At 38.8% G+C, this 15,594-nt stretch overlaps 1 long non-coding RNA gene across 4 annotated transcripts; it reads right to left on the reverse strand.

Moving 5' to 3' along the window:
* Positions 1-1,193: 1,193 nt before the first annotated feature.
* LOC136107322 (uncharacterized) lies at positions 1,194-15,528 on the reverse strand. 4 transcript variants are annotated; one of them, XR_011741295.1, is made up of 11 exons: positions 15,431-15,528; positions 14,973-15,059; positions 13,286-13,338; positions 12,357-12,439; positions 10,777-10,897; positions 10,488-10,568; positions 9,493-9,566; positions 8,883-8,993; positions 3,371-3,467; positions 1,718-1,825; positions 1,194-1,436 (listed from the first exon to the last, which is right to left on the reverse strand). It is a non-coding gene; the product is annotated as an uncharacterized lncRNA (long non-coding RNA). The 4 variants fall into 4 exon arrangements; XR_011741293.1 differs by lacking the exon at positions 10,777-10,897; XR_011741294.1 differs by lacking the exons at positions 10,777-10,897; positions 13,286-13,338.
* Between the last annotated feature and the right edge of the window lie 66 nt (positions 15,529-15,594).

Below are 15,594 nucleotides of genomic sequence, written 5' to 3' on the forward strand. Positions count from 1 at the left end.
AAGCACAGAACTATTTTCCACAGTTTGCACTGGGAGGAAATTCTGCTCAATTAATATTTACCGTTGGTATTACTTCTTGGCAAATTTATTAATTGATTTAATTCATAGAATGAACAAACTCAGTAATGAAAACACCTAACAACATGAGTTATGATAGAGCAAATCAAACAAGCGCTACCAGAAAAACATAGTATTGAAGTAACTGTGCAACCTGCTAGAGAGCAAAGTGCTCCACTATATAATCCACAGTGAAAGCACTGGACAGCTTGTCTCACAAAAAGAAAAGGATTTAATTACTCTGATATACTGATAAGCACACACATTAGTCTGTTCTTCACTATTCACTATCAGCAGAAATTTTCCTACAATTCTAAAAGCAGCTGTCATACACCCACACCAAAAATCTATCAAATAAAAACTGCTTCCTATTTTGAAGACTTTGCAATCGTTTAAAAAATTGACTCCTTTCTGAAAAATACAATATATTTAATGCATTACAGGAATTAATTTCAGTAACTTAATGAGAGCTTCATATACAACTAAAGCTATTTTCTCTATGAGAGTAATTGCCTCCTTTAGAAGGTAGAAAAAAGTTGCACAATTAGTGTTTCTTTATATTCAATCTAAAAGCAATAATGTAACCTTGAGAGTAACTATTTTTGCAGTTTCTACCAATTATTTTGCATGTATTAAATCCAAGTGTACTTGATATTTCAGCAGAATGGTTGTTAATTTTTTTTAAATCTGGTATTTGATTGCTTGTATGAAACTACAGATTAAGGTGGTTCCTCACTAATTTACCTGACTGCTTTTCTAACTACAATTACTTCAATATCCTTATTTTTTCCACTGTTGTAACTTCAAGCTATAATGGAAGCAAAAACAGTTGAAAATGCAGAACAACCAATCCCAAGCAAATTCAATATTCAAGAGATCAATACAAAACTGCTTCAAAGCTGTCAGTTAATAGGTGAGCAAGTAACACCAACAATTCTGGTTGAGGCTGAAATCAGTCCTTTCACCTTCATCCCTCTATAAAATGCAAAAACAACTGATGGACTTCAATGAATCGAGATCAATTCCATCCATGCCACCCAACACGTACTGAAAGCCCAGGTCTGACCGGACCTGCTCATTCTAACCTAAAGAGTCAGATGAAGTTGAACCACAAAGTGAAACTGGTGACAACGGTATAAAACAGGTAGCTTTATTGTGTGACTGCTTTGCAGCATCTGATGTAGAATTACAGGTACAACACTGACATCCATCAATATTTGTTTTAATAGAAAAGCTTCAAGTTTTTGCAAAGTTCTCACAGGCTGGAACACGACAGAAGGTGACACACATGTGCTTACAGGATGTCCACTATGGCCAACAGTGTCAGCTGTGCCTTCTTAGTTAAGCTCATTGGTGCCATATTGGTTTAACATGAAGAACTGTGACAAAATACAACAACAACCATCAGACAGCTGTAGTTTCTCTATCTGATCACCATCCCCACATGTACTTATATCTTAAAAAAATAAATCCGTTCTCTTCCACCAGTGAAAGTCTAATTGCTATCTTAATTTTTCATGTTACTGTACTATCAAGGCTAATGACTTGCTATAAACTTTTGATTGTTTCATGTACTCAAATGGGTAATCTAACATCCAGCTTCTCACTTCAAAGCAAAATACAGTTCAAATATCTTATTCCTTTTAAGTATGCTGCTTACCTGAGTCAGGTTTCAGGTGAGGGTTCACTGCAAAGTCACCACACTCCTCCAGCTCATCCTGTGCTGCAGAACATCATTAAAATCAAGCAGCATGTCCTGTCCTGATGTCTGATGGGGAAGCATATACACCTGTATTACCATGGATGAGTACACATCTCACCAGTTCTTATTACTGTCCAGGCAACGTGTTTCAACATGAATTGGCCACACACTTCACATCTAACCTAAATAATCCTTATTACAAATTAATGCAATTGCTTATTATTCTATCTACAATGATGCCAAGAGGAAGAGCTTTGAAAAAACTCACATGGTTCCACTAATAACATCTCACAGTTCTAACACCTTTCAGAGGCTGTGAGCTCACAGCTGCTGCACACCCCCAGTAACTCCACAGCACCACATGCCTAATAAGCAGTCAAAACACCCACTTCATTTCACAACTAGAGAAGCACATCAGTACATTTTTATTTTATTTCTATGCCTATAAAATGCAGGGATGGCCAATTACCCACACATTTAACCACACTTATTACTGTAACTCCTACCACAAAAAAAGCTTTGCTCCTTTAAAAGGCTGAAAAATATGCTGAAAGCAACAACTGGCTTGCCTTGGAAATCAAAATAACTTGAAATGTCAACTTGTCTGCTCCCCCTCTAAGCACTGGCATTCTACTGAGTAGAAGCTCAAGCCAACTCCAGGCCTCTCCTCTCCCTCCCCTTGTGACCACAGCTGCTCCAAGACCTCCAGTCCAACTCAACAGACAACTTATTGACCAACACCAAGCAGCTCGTAAGTACAGAACGCAGCTCTGCCAGGCTACCTCACCAGAAACCATTGCCTACAAGAGATGTCAGTCACCCTGTGTCTAAGTCCCTTGCAAATTAGTGCAGAAAATTATTTTCAGTATCTCATTTTCCTTTTCCCCCTGCCCACATCTGCAAAACCAAAGTCCTACAGAAAAGCTGCCAGCCTACCTGCAGCCTCTAGTCATTAAGTCATTAAGTACTTTGTTTAAACTGACTGTGATCCACTCTAACTGAACTACAGGGACTCAGAAAATACATTTTTTTTCCCCACCCTGGAAGAGTTTAACATGAGAACTTTAAACTCAGATGCAGTGATGTAAGAAGAAAATCAGTTGCTTTCAGTTCAGCTTTCCTCTGTTTTTCCAGTTGCCTTAGAAATGAGGTCTTCTTTCTCTCTCCCAATAAAAAAATTAAATCAGGAAGTATGCATATTTTTATTTAAAATCTACAGTAATAGCTCATCATTTTTCTACTTAAATTCTAAATATTCTAATTATAAATTACATTATCATATTTCTACTGTGAACAACATTTCATTTTGGTTGGATGACAACAGTAATAACCACACAGACATCAATATGTAAGTGCTCCAGGTATTAATAACAAGCCAAAGAAACCCATTGGACTTGTTGACTTTAGTAAGCAGTGTGTAACTATTTCAATTTAGAAGCAGCATCCTTCAGGCTGAGATTGGCTTGAAGAGAGAGGGCCATTGTTCATATTATTTAAACAAAATGAAGTTCTCTAGCTAGAACAGATGTGTGGTTGTCAGCATGGGGAAGTTTTTATCTAGAAGTGATTTACCATTATTAAACCAAACAGCTCCAGAGCTTTGTCGCTCACCTGGCACTGGGGAGAGGCCGGGTGTCCCTCCAAGCACAGGCCACTTTGCAGGTTGATGTCAAGGATATCCCAGAAGTCCAAATCTTTTTTGCAGGTGCTGAAAGAAGAGGTGGAAGATTATCCTTTGTATCTGACAGTTCTGTTTGGAAATGGTTTTTGGTTTTTATTGTCAACTGTTTTCAAACAGGAAATATCTGCTTTTGTTTGTATAGGACACTCTTACCTGTGAGGGTCTAAATAAAAAACCCGGCTTAAGAACTGCCAGTTACCTGTCTGAAAACAGGTATAGGAACATACAGAAATGAGCACTGTGGACAAAGCAGTGACACCACACACAGCAGCTACAAATGCCTCAGCCTCTATCCCTTCCGGTGCCCTACTTTAACAGATGTACAGCCACTGAGCTACGAATACCACCATCCCATACGTATTGAACAATGGAGCGCACTGACCTGTAGTGTTACTGAGCTCAGCATGAGCACACTACAAAGGAAAACCCTTCCTGGTGTCCATGCAAACCTGTACACACCAGTTACAACAAACTGACAAACTGGCGTGGAAAGTTAATGCTGGATTTTATTTCTGAGTGATTGTTCATGACAAACATGTTAGACATCGTTTGAGGCTCATTTGAAGCACAGATTTAGTCGATGACCATAATGTAGGTCACTAGTTCTGACACAGTTTGTGCCTAGTATTCATTCCGAGGAATCAAATTCTGCACTAACACCAATAGCTGTCAAGAGTCTACACGTGGTTTCACTTACACTACCATTTAATAAAATAATCCAAGTAAGCAGATATCACAATATTTTTCACTGACTTCCCTGTTTATTTCAATCACTAAAGCAGTATTTAAATGAAAAAAGCACCATACTCTAATTCTACACATCCAAGAATATTCATCTTTAAACCTGAACCGCCCTCACTGTTTCTGCTGCCCTTCTGGTTTTCAATGAGCTTCAGTAACTCAAAAGAATTGCAACCAACTTGGTAACTAAAAGAGAAAGCTTTGTAGAATAGGAAAGGTTCACAACAGGGGAGGGAAAAAAGCCTTTCTAAAATAGCCAGGTGTTCACCTCAACCCGTACCAACTTCAAACAGATGCAAGGACAGTAGTCGAATCTGATTTCAGACTAAGGACATGAAAGGTGAGCTTTATATTCTTATGCTTTTATAATGCTAGAACGAAATCATTTTTAGATAAAGAATGGTATACTCCCCACCTCTCCTATTCTTTCACAGAAAGTTTGCTCTGAAAATAGCATGGCTGAGTTCCAGACTTTCAACTATTATTTGATCACCGCTAAATATTTGCAAGTTCAGATTTTTCCACATCCCATCCATCCACTTGATTGTAGTTCACATAGTATCTACTATGTTTTGTTCTACTTTTATAAGTAAATGTACTGTGGCAAGTGATCAAGTCAGTAATAAAACCAGAAGGAGTTACTTGAAATACAAAATGGAAACACTATTGGAAGAAGAGCCCCAACAACCTCTCATCCAAGGGGAGGTTGAACCTGAGGAAGGGGTGACTGGCCCAGGTGAGCAGCTCTGCCAGGCAGGGGAAGAGCTGGAGTTTTACTCAAGGTATGGCTGGTGATGCTTGTTCATGGCCTTGAAGACAACGGGTCACGAGGACGCAGCTCCAGTTGAATCACACAATCATTTGGGTTGGAAAAGACCTTTAAGATCATCAAGTCCAACCACTGACCTGGCACTGCCAAGTCCACCTCTACCCCATGTCCCTGAGAACCTCATGTCCTTCTGTCCAACCCTCCAGGGATGGTGACTCCAGCACTGCCCTGGGCAGCCTGTTCCAATGCCCCACAGCCCTTTGGGGAAGAAGTTGTTCCCCAGATCCAATCTCAACCCCCCTGGCGCAACCTGAGGTCGTTTCCTCTTGACCTGTTTGTTCAACAAGGCTTAGTTCAAATGAACAAAAGTGGCAAGCAATGCTTCAAAACACAGTAAGAACAGAAGCAGAAGCTTGTAATAATCTCACTATCTCCTCATCACAGAGGGAGCCAAGAATTTTCTGTAGAGTAACTCCTAAGATCAAAATGTCACAGATATTCCAAGTCTATAATTTATGTATATGGCTGCATTTTTTTTTCTTTTAGAGATGTTCTGCTGGATTTTAAGCTTCATAATTAAAATAAGTTTATACACCACTATATTACTGAATTCTGTTAAACCATGTGTTGCATTCTGCTTAATGGACTGATGGATATCACTTGAATGCATTTATGTGTACAGTGTTATTGAAACTTAAATACACCACAGCATTAGCAGATGATCAAATACTCACTTTGCAACCACAGCCCTGAGAGAGCAATTGCCCATTATAGGACTTGTGTCTATGTCCTGTAACATGTCCAGTTCTGTGAAGGATATATGCAACCTACTTCAGGGTGCCCATGCCCATGAATACACACTCTGCCATTGTATACATGCACTTTTGATCTCTAGTGTCTATCATTTATTAACCTATTATTTATGGGGAACGTACCCCACCTTATTTATATCATATTTAAAAGAGAAAAAATATTAATACCTTCAATCATATCATTCCTGGTCTTTGCATAGTCCCTTACTGAGTTCAACTCCACCCCGTCCCAGTATTTTTCTGTATTTAACAGCAATCTAACACCCAGAAGTACTCACACATCTCCCAGAAGTCTCTGGAATGCTGGTGCTCACACTCAAACATGCTCCCAAAAGCTTGAACTACAAGAGCCAGTGCATCCTCCCTATGCATGTTATGATGCTCTGCAGAGAAGAGGCAGCCGGCTTTATCAGCCTTGTGTTCTCAGTTACTTCAGACACAAAAGTACAGAAAAATACAGCTGCTAAGTTCCTGCAATACAGAGATTTTTAAAGCCTTCCATTCAATATTGATACAGCCCACCTGTAGCTGCAGAGGTTTGATTTAGCACCAGTGTATGAACTTCATTTGAAATATAAATTAAAAGCTGTAATTTCTTCTCCCTGCTGTCAAAATATTATTGATCATTCATAATCCAAAGCTAAAATGGAGATGAAGATTCTCAAATGCACACGAGGACTTTCCCAAACACATACGCCTGAAATAACAGGATTAGTACGGATTTTTTTCTTAATTTCAGAACACTTTTTACCTAAACGGAAAACAGGGCAGTTACTTTCCCTCCAGGAAAAAGTACCTTTTTACTATTGTGTTTCTGTTACAAGGAAAGATGCAAAATTTGTAGATCTACAACAAAAAGTTCTGAAACAAAGACAAAAACTTGAATGGTTTTAGCAATTCATTTACATAGAACCAGTGCAAGAAAGCAAAAGTTTAACTAAGCAACTTCTACATAACTTCCTATCATTAATTGTTATCTCTGACAGTTTGTTGCATGCATTTTGTGTTGTTATTTAAGAGGCAGCAGTCCAGGACAGACATTTAATCACCCCATGTATTATGAATTTTTATAAATTAATTAACAAACTATTTCAAAGCTGTCTCATTTTAACTAGGTCAAATTTTGTTATGAAGTGGAATGAATCAGGGTTTAAAATTTTAATGAGTTGCAATTTAAACTGTGGTTCTGAATGGGCACTATTTTAAATGACATCTCCCAAACAGGCTAAACTTCCTTTTCAAAGAAGGATAAAGCAGTGCAAGAGGAAAGTGCTACACTGGGCTGTTCAAGAACACAAAACCCTTTTTGAAATTCAAAATTATTAGTCAAAGTATAGTAGGAAGCTGTAATATACATAAAAGGAATTTTATGCAGTGATTCCTGAGTGTAATCTTGTTAGTAGCCTGTTTTTTGAAAAAGTACTGAAGATGGAAGGCACAAAAATAAAGAGGAGTCATGTGTACGTTCTGAGGACAGATGCTAAACATTCTTTAAGAATTTTACCAACATCTTGATTTTTAGTCTTTTAGACCATGGTTTTTACTGATAGCAATATGGCAAGAGCAAATTCACAAGGTCCATTTGCTTCATGCAAGAGCTTGCAAACAGTGGTCCTGACATTGCCAACGAGACAGCAGACAGGCAAGAAGAACTATGGCTTATTCTTCATACACTGTAGTACACTTACTTTTGGAAACAGTTCTAAAAGTGTTTCATCTACACATTAAAACAACATATTTGGGCTTAAAACAACTGCAAATGAATTGATTTGTCAGCTTGAATTAAATTATTTCAAAAACAAGAAGTCAATTTACAACCTGTTCTGATTATCCCACACGATCTCTGCATTTCAGGGAAATTACCCAACCCAGCCGCAGTTTTTTTTCTGTCTGAATCTCAAATCTCTCTACTACAGATCAAGTATTTCAATAGAGCACTAAACCACGGTAGGGGCAGAGAATTTCCAATTCCCATTTGAAGAGATGACGTACCAGTACACTTCCGCAGCACTCCACGAACTGAAACAGAACATCTCTGGTGTGTTCTCAATCATATTTGAGTACCAGAAGGGGATATATCAAATATGGAGGTCAGCAAGGAGGAAGGGAATTAAATATTGCATTGACAGCACCACAATTCAATAGAAAAAGCAACTGTCTCAGCTTAAAATGACCTTGTTGATTCTGTTATTAGAAGACATGTGAAGGCAGAATATACAGTCTACATTTCCTGTGAGTTTCAAATGGATTAAAGACATAGGGAAGAGATACCAATAACAAATTTGGTATATAACACTTTGTTTTGGGGAGGAAGGGAGAAAAACTTGCAATATCAAAGCAGCAATAAGGAATTCAAAGGAGCTACAGTTCACATTTCCAGTTCTCTAGATGGTCCCCTTACAAAAGTGAATTCTGTGTATTTGAGTGGTTAAGACTTCTGTATTCAAGCTGACACAGCTCACCTCCAGAAGATAATTAGCAATATAATGAAAACTAGCTTTTCCAGGATTAGACACAGACTTGTGATACAAGTTTGCTTTTTGTTTAACAGAATGTTACTCTACTAATTCATTTTTTTCCAAAGCATTCTTCTAGTTTTGCTTCAAGTACTGACTAAAAACTAGAGAGCAGGCAAAATAAAGCTCTGTGCACTTGAAGTCCTTTTTTTTTTTATGTAGCCAGCTGCCATTTTTCCTTCTGTTGGCAACTGTGAAAGGAATCTTTCAAATTAGAAAAGTGTCTGACATGCATCAAAATCCACAAAGATTACTCAGGTAAAAACAGTATCTGAAAGTTCTTTTCAAATGTCTAGATTAAGAGATCACAAAATCCAACCAAATGTAGCAAAGTGGAGAAGTTACAACTGGATTAAGATCAGACTACATTCTCAAGTCAATTTAAGAACCTAGACAGGTCCCTCATGGCTGCCACACTCCAAAGCCCAAGAAATCTTAGGACTAACTAGAAGTACAAGGGAGATGCAGGAACATTAATGTTTGAAGATCATGCCTATTTATCTACATAGTTGCAGGTTCACACTTCTGAAGTGGGTTACACTTACCTATGTAATTACCACCTCTAATAGAATTAGCTGGAAAAAAAATCTTAATAGAAACCTACTTTTGCTCCTTGCTGATGGCAATGACAGCCAGAAGGTGTCTCATTCTTCCTCCATCTGTTGGTAAAACCACAGGTATAGCTTCTCTCTGCAATGATCCCTGGCACAGTCATCTGCAACCCAGGGAAAAATCAATTAAGCAATAGCACAGACTGCAAAACTATATTAGGACATCAAGTCTCCACTACATTACTATTTAACAATACTGTCAAAAGTGATACAAACAGTTCTTTGAAGCAAAGGGTTTTTTATCTCCTTTTCTTTTCCCCTGAGGAAATTTGTTACAGACACGCAAGAAAGTGTAAGAAACATGGTTAAACTCAGCTGCAGACTTCTCAGAATAAATCTACTGGGAACAGCCCATTCATCTATTCTAACCCATAGATGATTGGTTTTGTCCCATTCTCTCCTGAACTTTCTTCTATTTTGATGCTGGGTCTCAAATCTCACTCCAAGGGAAGGCAGCAAGGGACCAGGAAAACCCAGACTGCCTTTTTCTTTTTTGCTATAGCCAGACACGAGCAGCTAAACTGGAGCATTTTCAGCTGTGTTACAGAGCAGCTTTAATATTTTAAAAGCCACATTCAAAAAATACCCACACTGGATACACACCAAGGTAGGAGTCACCAGAAATGAGCTTGCTTGCCCGTCTCCAACTTGCAGCCACCTGCCAGGTTTTTTTGGATCTGCAAAAACATATACGCAGTTCTCCCTTATGGCAACTCCAGAGATTTTTGTGGGTAAGCATTCATTCTCCTGAACAGAGTGTAATATTTTCACACCACTAATCCTCCAACAGGAACCACTTCTGTCTCCTAGTTCCTCATCACATACCACATCCCACAAGCCCACCCCAAGCAAGTGGGCACTCATGAACATGGATATACAGCATTTTATTGGCCTGACCTTGTCAAAACAAACTAAGAGGTGAAAACACCAGGAGAAAATAATAATTGTCACATTGGGCTAAACACTTATCTGGAATTAGTTTTCACAATCTTCATAGCAGCCTTAGAGGAATAAAGCAATTAATATAATTCCAAGTCTACTGCTTGCTGACTTGTCTGTGCAAAACAGGCAAGTAAGCAATAATCCTCTTGAACCTTCTTGGAAGAACTCACAGGCTGAGCACAGGTAGATCTACGTGATCCTGCAATTTAATTAGCAATTATTCCTCACACAGATCTTCCCACATGCTACAACATTCGCACCATTCATTAACTTGTCCTAGATATCATGGGATTAACGACTTCCTTAGATAGGAACAGAAAACTCCTTCATAAATATTCTTCTCTTCCCTGAAGAGAACTATCTATTTTTGCCATCCAGTCCTACCGGAGATTAAACTTCTCATTCCTGCACTCAGCTTCTATTGTCCCAGTCCACTTTTATTGGGCAGATCTCCCCACACAGCTAATGCAAATACAGGTCTCATTGACAACAAAACCTTTTTCCCTCCACCACAAGTATCTGCAGTAAGCAACATGAACTCAAAGTATCCATAATGATTTAAGGCCTGGCCAGGACACCGAGGGATATTATTAATTTGTCAATTATATATGAGGGGTGTACACTAAGAAGGAACAGGAGCTAGTTACAATTCTTACCTTTTTAGGAGTACTGTTATCTCATACTAATCTCCTTCCCCTGCCGAATGCTCAGAGTGCTGCCCAAATAGCTCTTCAAAGCTAAGGAGAAAACATATTTTAAATGTACTCTCCTTCAAGTTAAAATAAGAGGCCAATTCATGCCAAATATTTTTCTGCCATGTTTATGGGGTTGTTTTAAATAAATCAGACATACCCATTTTCAAAATACTAAGTCTGCTAATTGAATATACATGTTTCACCAAGACTGAACTGACGCAGAAGACCACTCCCCACAACTCATACAAACCCATTTAGCACCAGCAGATGGTTGCTTTTCTTCCTATTTTTCCTCTTCTGTTCGTCCCAGCATCTCCAGTTCTCACCATGTAAGTTCTTCATATTTCATGAGTATACAAAGCATCCCTTCACTAAATATAGACAAGGCTAATTAAATTAGGGTTTTGAAATCTCTTTTGTGCCTTCCTAGAAGGGTAAAAGGCACAAACCTGGCACAATGTTTCAAACCCAGATTTTAAATTATTTACCTTCTTTAGAAGGCTACTGACTTTTCCTTTTAGTGTGCAAATTCAAAGACTCAATCAAAATGAGAATATATAAGCCAATCTGCAAATTATTAGTAAAGTGCTTTTGCTCTCAAAATTGAAGTATCCTATTCTGAAAACCACTCATATTTTGGACTGAAAGCATTCGCAAGATCCTTGGTAAATGGACAAGACAGAACGGGTGAAATAAAACCTTATATTACTTCCCTATTTTTGATATCCATGTATTTTTATTCCTATTGTACAGCTTGGAAAATAATCAGCAGTAATTGACAGTTATTTGTTGTGACTATTTGCAATAGTAAAAAGTGGGCAGGTATTTCATTTCATGTGGTTATTCTTACATTTAAAGCTAAATATTACATATCAGTTTAAGCCAAGAAAACCCACTTAGAGATGTAAAATCAAAAGAAAACTACTTTAAATCACTGGTCAGTGGTACATAGAAGGCCAACCTGTTAAAACTAGGCCAAATGCAAGTTAGTTTTGTGCTCAGTATGATGATATTCATGTCAAGCTATGCAGCTCATTCTTTTAAATAACTCTAGTAGTGCACTAAAAAAGACTCACTGATCTTCCTTCAAGAATCACTATAACAAAGGTTCACCTAATCCCATCCCAACATTTTTCTCAACTGTATGAATAATAAAATGAAATTAACATAATCATAGTTTAAGCTGTATCAGAAGATGCTAAAACTCTTAAGAACTTTTCCTTAAGTCTATTTTCAGAAGTATAAACTATGAAAACCAAAAATCTAGAAAATAGTTATTTCCATGCAGTTTGTTATATACTCCGCATTTTCTATGCAGCCAGATTTAGTTCCTAGTGGAGAGTAAGCTTCCCTTACCGCCAAGGGAAAGAAAAAAATTACTTAAGGCAATAGGTAGGTAATTACAAAATCCTCAAAAATTTACAGGATAACTCCAGAAAAGATGAAGCATGCACAGGATAAAAGCTCTGTTTGCTCTTGAAACCAAAAATAATTCAGGACAAAAAATAAGTATCTAGGATCAAGTCTGTCCACCATAAAAGCTGTCAATTCATGTCACTACAAGAACATCCACTTTTCTTGCCACAGACTTAAATTTAGCAAGCAGGGACTCGTAACAGACAGTGCTTTGCAACTGCATCTCAAAGAGCAGAGTCTAGAATTTGGCAGGCTTTGAGACTTGAGATATTTTTCTTACATTTTTATCTATTTATTTGACCAAATGACTTTCATGTATAGTCCTGCTACCACATTACCAATATTTTTCTGTTAAACATACAGGTGTTCAAAGCCTTAGAATAATTTCTATTTATGCTACTGAAAGTTTCTTACCTATTCAGATCCTCAAATTCCTTTGTATCATCATCTTGGGAAGATGACATGATGTCTTCTGACATGATTCATAAGGATTTATGCTAAAAGTGTAAGAATATGAGGTCAGATATGTATAAGTTGCCAGAAAAGCCTTTAAAAAGCTAGAATAAAGCGTCAATGACAAAATAAGCACATTTAATAGATTTTCATGGTAATTTGTTGTTTAAAGAGTGGCATTATATAATTAAGAGATGTACTATTTCTCCTTCACCACCCTTTCATTAACAAACTCTAAGGAGACATGAAAAGATCACATTTCCTTGTTTGAGTTTACCTACCCAACTGAATGCCTTAGAATACACTATACACAAGCTCCATCAGTTCCCGCAACATGGTTTAATAAGAGTCTAAACCAGCAACCTGACATAACAGCCATTGTAATAATTTGCAGCCACGGCGGGACAACTTAAGACAAGATTTCTGCTTACACAGAATCCTTCTAAAGCTTTTGCTTCATCTATTTTCCCTTGAAGAAAGAGGCTCTGAACAGTTTACAGTAGGAATTGTCTTGTTAAGCAACTTGCAGGATCTAAAGTGACTTTCATTAATATCTCATTTATTTGCTTCCCATAAAAAGATATGCCCCTTGTACATCACTTACACATTCTAAATCAAGCATGTTTTTCAATTACAGTATCTATGACCTCACTGAAAAGCTACATCCTGATTTCACTATATGAACTGATTTATAAAAATACAGGATTAATAAATTCAAAAAGACAGACTTTTAAACAGGCTTAAACATTAACACAGTATCTCTGAAGTAACGCATTGCCTCAAGAGGGAGAGATTTTGTTAGAGGCAAATGAGCAGGAGAAGGGATTACATATAGGAAAACATGCAGGAAATGCAATCAAACTAAGAAACAAGTGACCCATCCTAATTACCTCTAACAGCAGATGCTGCTGACAGATGCTCTCACATTATGCTCCAAGTACAGCTGCGAGAATCAGAAATAGATACCAAAGATGATAAACTCAAAGATGTAACTACCACACCTTGAAAAGAGATACTTATCATTTTAGGCTGACAAAGCAGGTTTCTTCCCATCACTTCCACATTATGAAGCAATTCAAATGTACATTAGGCCCTTTTGCTTATGCTGTTAACTTTAAGGCTTCACAAGTGTTGGCAGAAAAAAGACATCAAGTATTACTGAGATGCACTAAGCCTAAGAAACAGTTTATTCAAGTCATAGCTGTAGTATGATGACCATTATGTTACCTTAGCTAGTCTCCAGAATTGTAAAGGACAGTAAAAGCTACTTGGAAAAAACTCAGGGAAATAAAAGCATTTAGAACTGTCCAAACAGTTCAACATGACAAACAGTAAAGGAACTACAATTTACTTGAGTATCTCCAGGGTTATTTCTCTTGGATTTTTTTTTTCCTCATGTAGGTTCATGTTAAGTGTCACAAGTCATGAGAGTTTGAATAAAAACCAGCTTTAAGATACCTGTACCTGTTCAGGAGTAACTTAACAGCTGGAACAAGACAAAAGATATCCTCACAGAAGTATAAATATCCTAGTGCAAATTACAACTTGGATACTTTCAGGATGCTAGAAATCTTAAAAGGGCTATGCACCGCACTCCATTTTCCAAAGCAGCACCTAATTTTTTGGGGTCTGATTAATTCAAGGTTCTACCAGCTACAAGAATATAGCTGTAGTAAGGAAGAAAACATATACTTCCCAGCCTCCAGTCTTTTGATTCAGTGAAATACTCCAGTGCTAATACCTGCTACAACCTTTACCAACAGTCAGAAAAAACACCACTGAGGTGCTCAGTTTTTCCATGTGGTTGGCAGAATTCCAGCCACCACCAGTGGGGGTGCTTCTCTTGGATTTTGTGCTGGCAAAACTATAATAAGCTTGACTCATATAAACACTGAAGAAAGTACTATGCTACCACCATGTGCAGAGGGCCATTACCTAAGCAAAAGTAACTTAAGACTTTATAGAAGACACAATTTATTGTGATTACACTTAAAACAAATAAGAGCAAAATAACTACAAATAATACAACCGTGACTTTTCAAATTTCCTTTAAAAAAGTCCTTGTACACAAGTAACACCTTGCCCATACTCCCTGAAAGAAGAAAAACAATACCACATCCCACCCCAAAGAGCACAGCAGCTTTCAGCAACTGCTTTTAGAGGGCAACAACACAAAATTCTTATGGCACCACAAAATATCAATACAGCCTCACGCAGAATTGTTTTGGTTGGAAGAGACCCTCAAGATCATCGAGTCCAACCACAATCCACTCCTGGCACTGCCCCATGTCCTGAGAACCTCATGTTTGTCTGTCCAGCCCTCCAGGGATGGTGACTCCAGCACTGCCCTGGGCAGCCTGTTCCAATGCCCCACAGCCCTTTGGGGAAGAAATTGTTCCCCAGATCCAACCTCAGCCTCCCCTGGCATAATTTGAAGTCATTTCCTCTCACCCTAAACATACTGTCCACCTGAAAACAGACAGCAATACAGAAAGCCTTGGTCCCTGGAGAGCTCACTGATCAAGTTGCTCTATAACTTAAAAAGCTTTCACTTAGGAAAAACAACAGTTTGATTACCTGTGTGTGGTAGCAGAGAGGGCAGAAGACAGCAGTAAGGGCCACAGATCACGACGGCTAATCTCTGTCCAACGGTGTACTTGCAACCTATAGAAAAACCACAACTTTTAAACCCTACGTTTGGACTCTCACTGTTTTGGATGTTACCACCCCCACTAGACGACCGTCGCGGCCAAGACACACAGCAGAGGCCCCTCCGGCTCTACAGCCACTCAGGACCCGCAGCCACTCTACGAAATTCTGCTGTTCAGTTAAACCGGAGCGCGGAGACGGAGTACGGGTGGCTTCTCACACCTCGCCTCCCTCCTCCTACCGGAGACAGCGGCCCCACACAGGGAAGACTCAGGCGCTGCTGAGACTACAAGCCTTAGTCCCCAACAAAACCAACACCCAGCAAACCCCCACGCTTCCCACCAAGCGTTATGCACCAACCCACACCTCCGCACACCCACACGCACGGAGCTCCGCTCCGCTCCGCAAGAAGCTCGGCTCCCTGCCGCTGCCGCCCTCAAATGGCCGGGGCCACGCCCAAGCCACGCCCCTCCCGCCCCTGTAGCCAATGTGGATTGTGCTTGCTCAGAGGAGTGCTATGAGTGGGTGGCTGGCCAGTAGGGCGCGGCGT

This window comes from Patagioenas fasciata, chromosome 13, assembly GCF_037038585.1.
Source record: "Patagioenas fasciata isolate bPatFas1 chromosome 13, bPatFas1.hap1, whole genome shotgun sequence".
NCBI classification, from domain to species: domain Eukaryota; kingdom Metazoa; phylum Chordata; class Aves; order Columbiformes; family Columbidae; genus Patagioenas; species Patagioenas fasciata.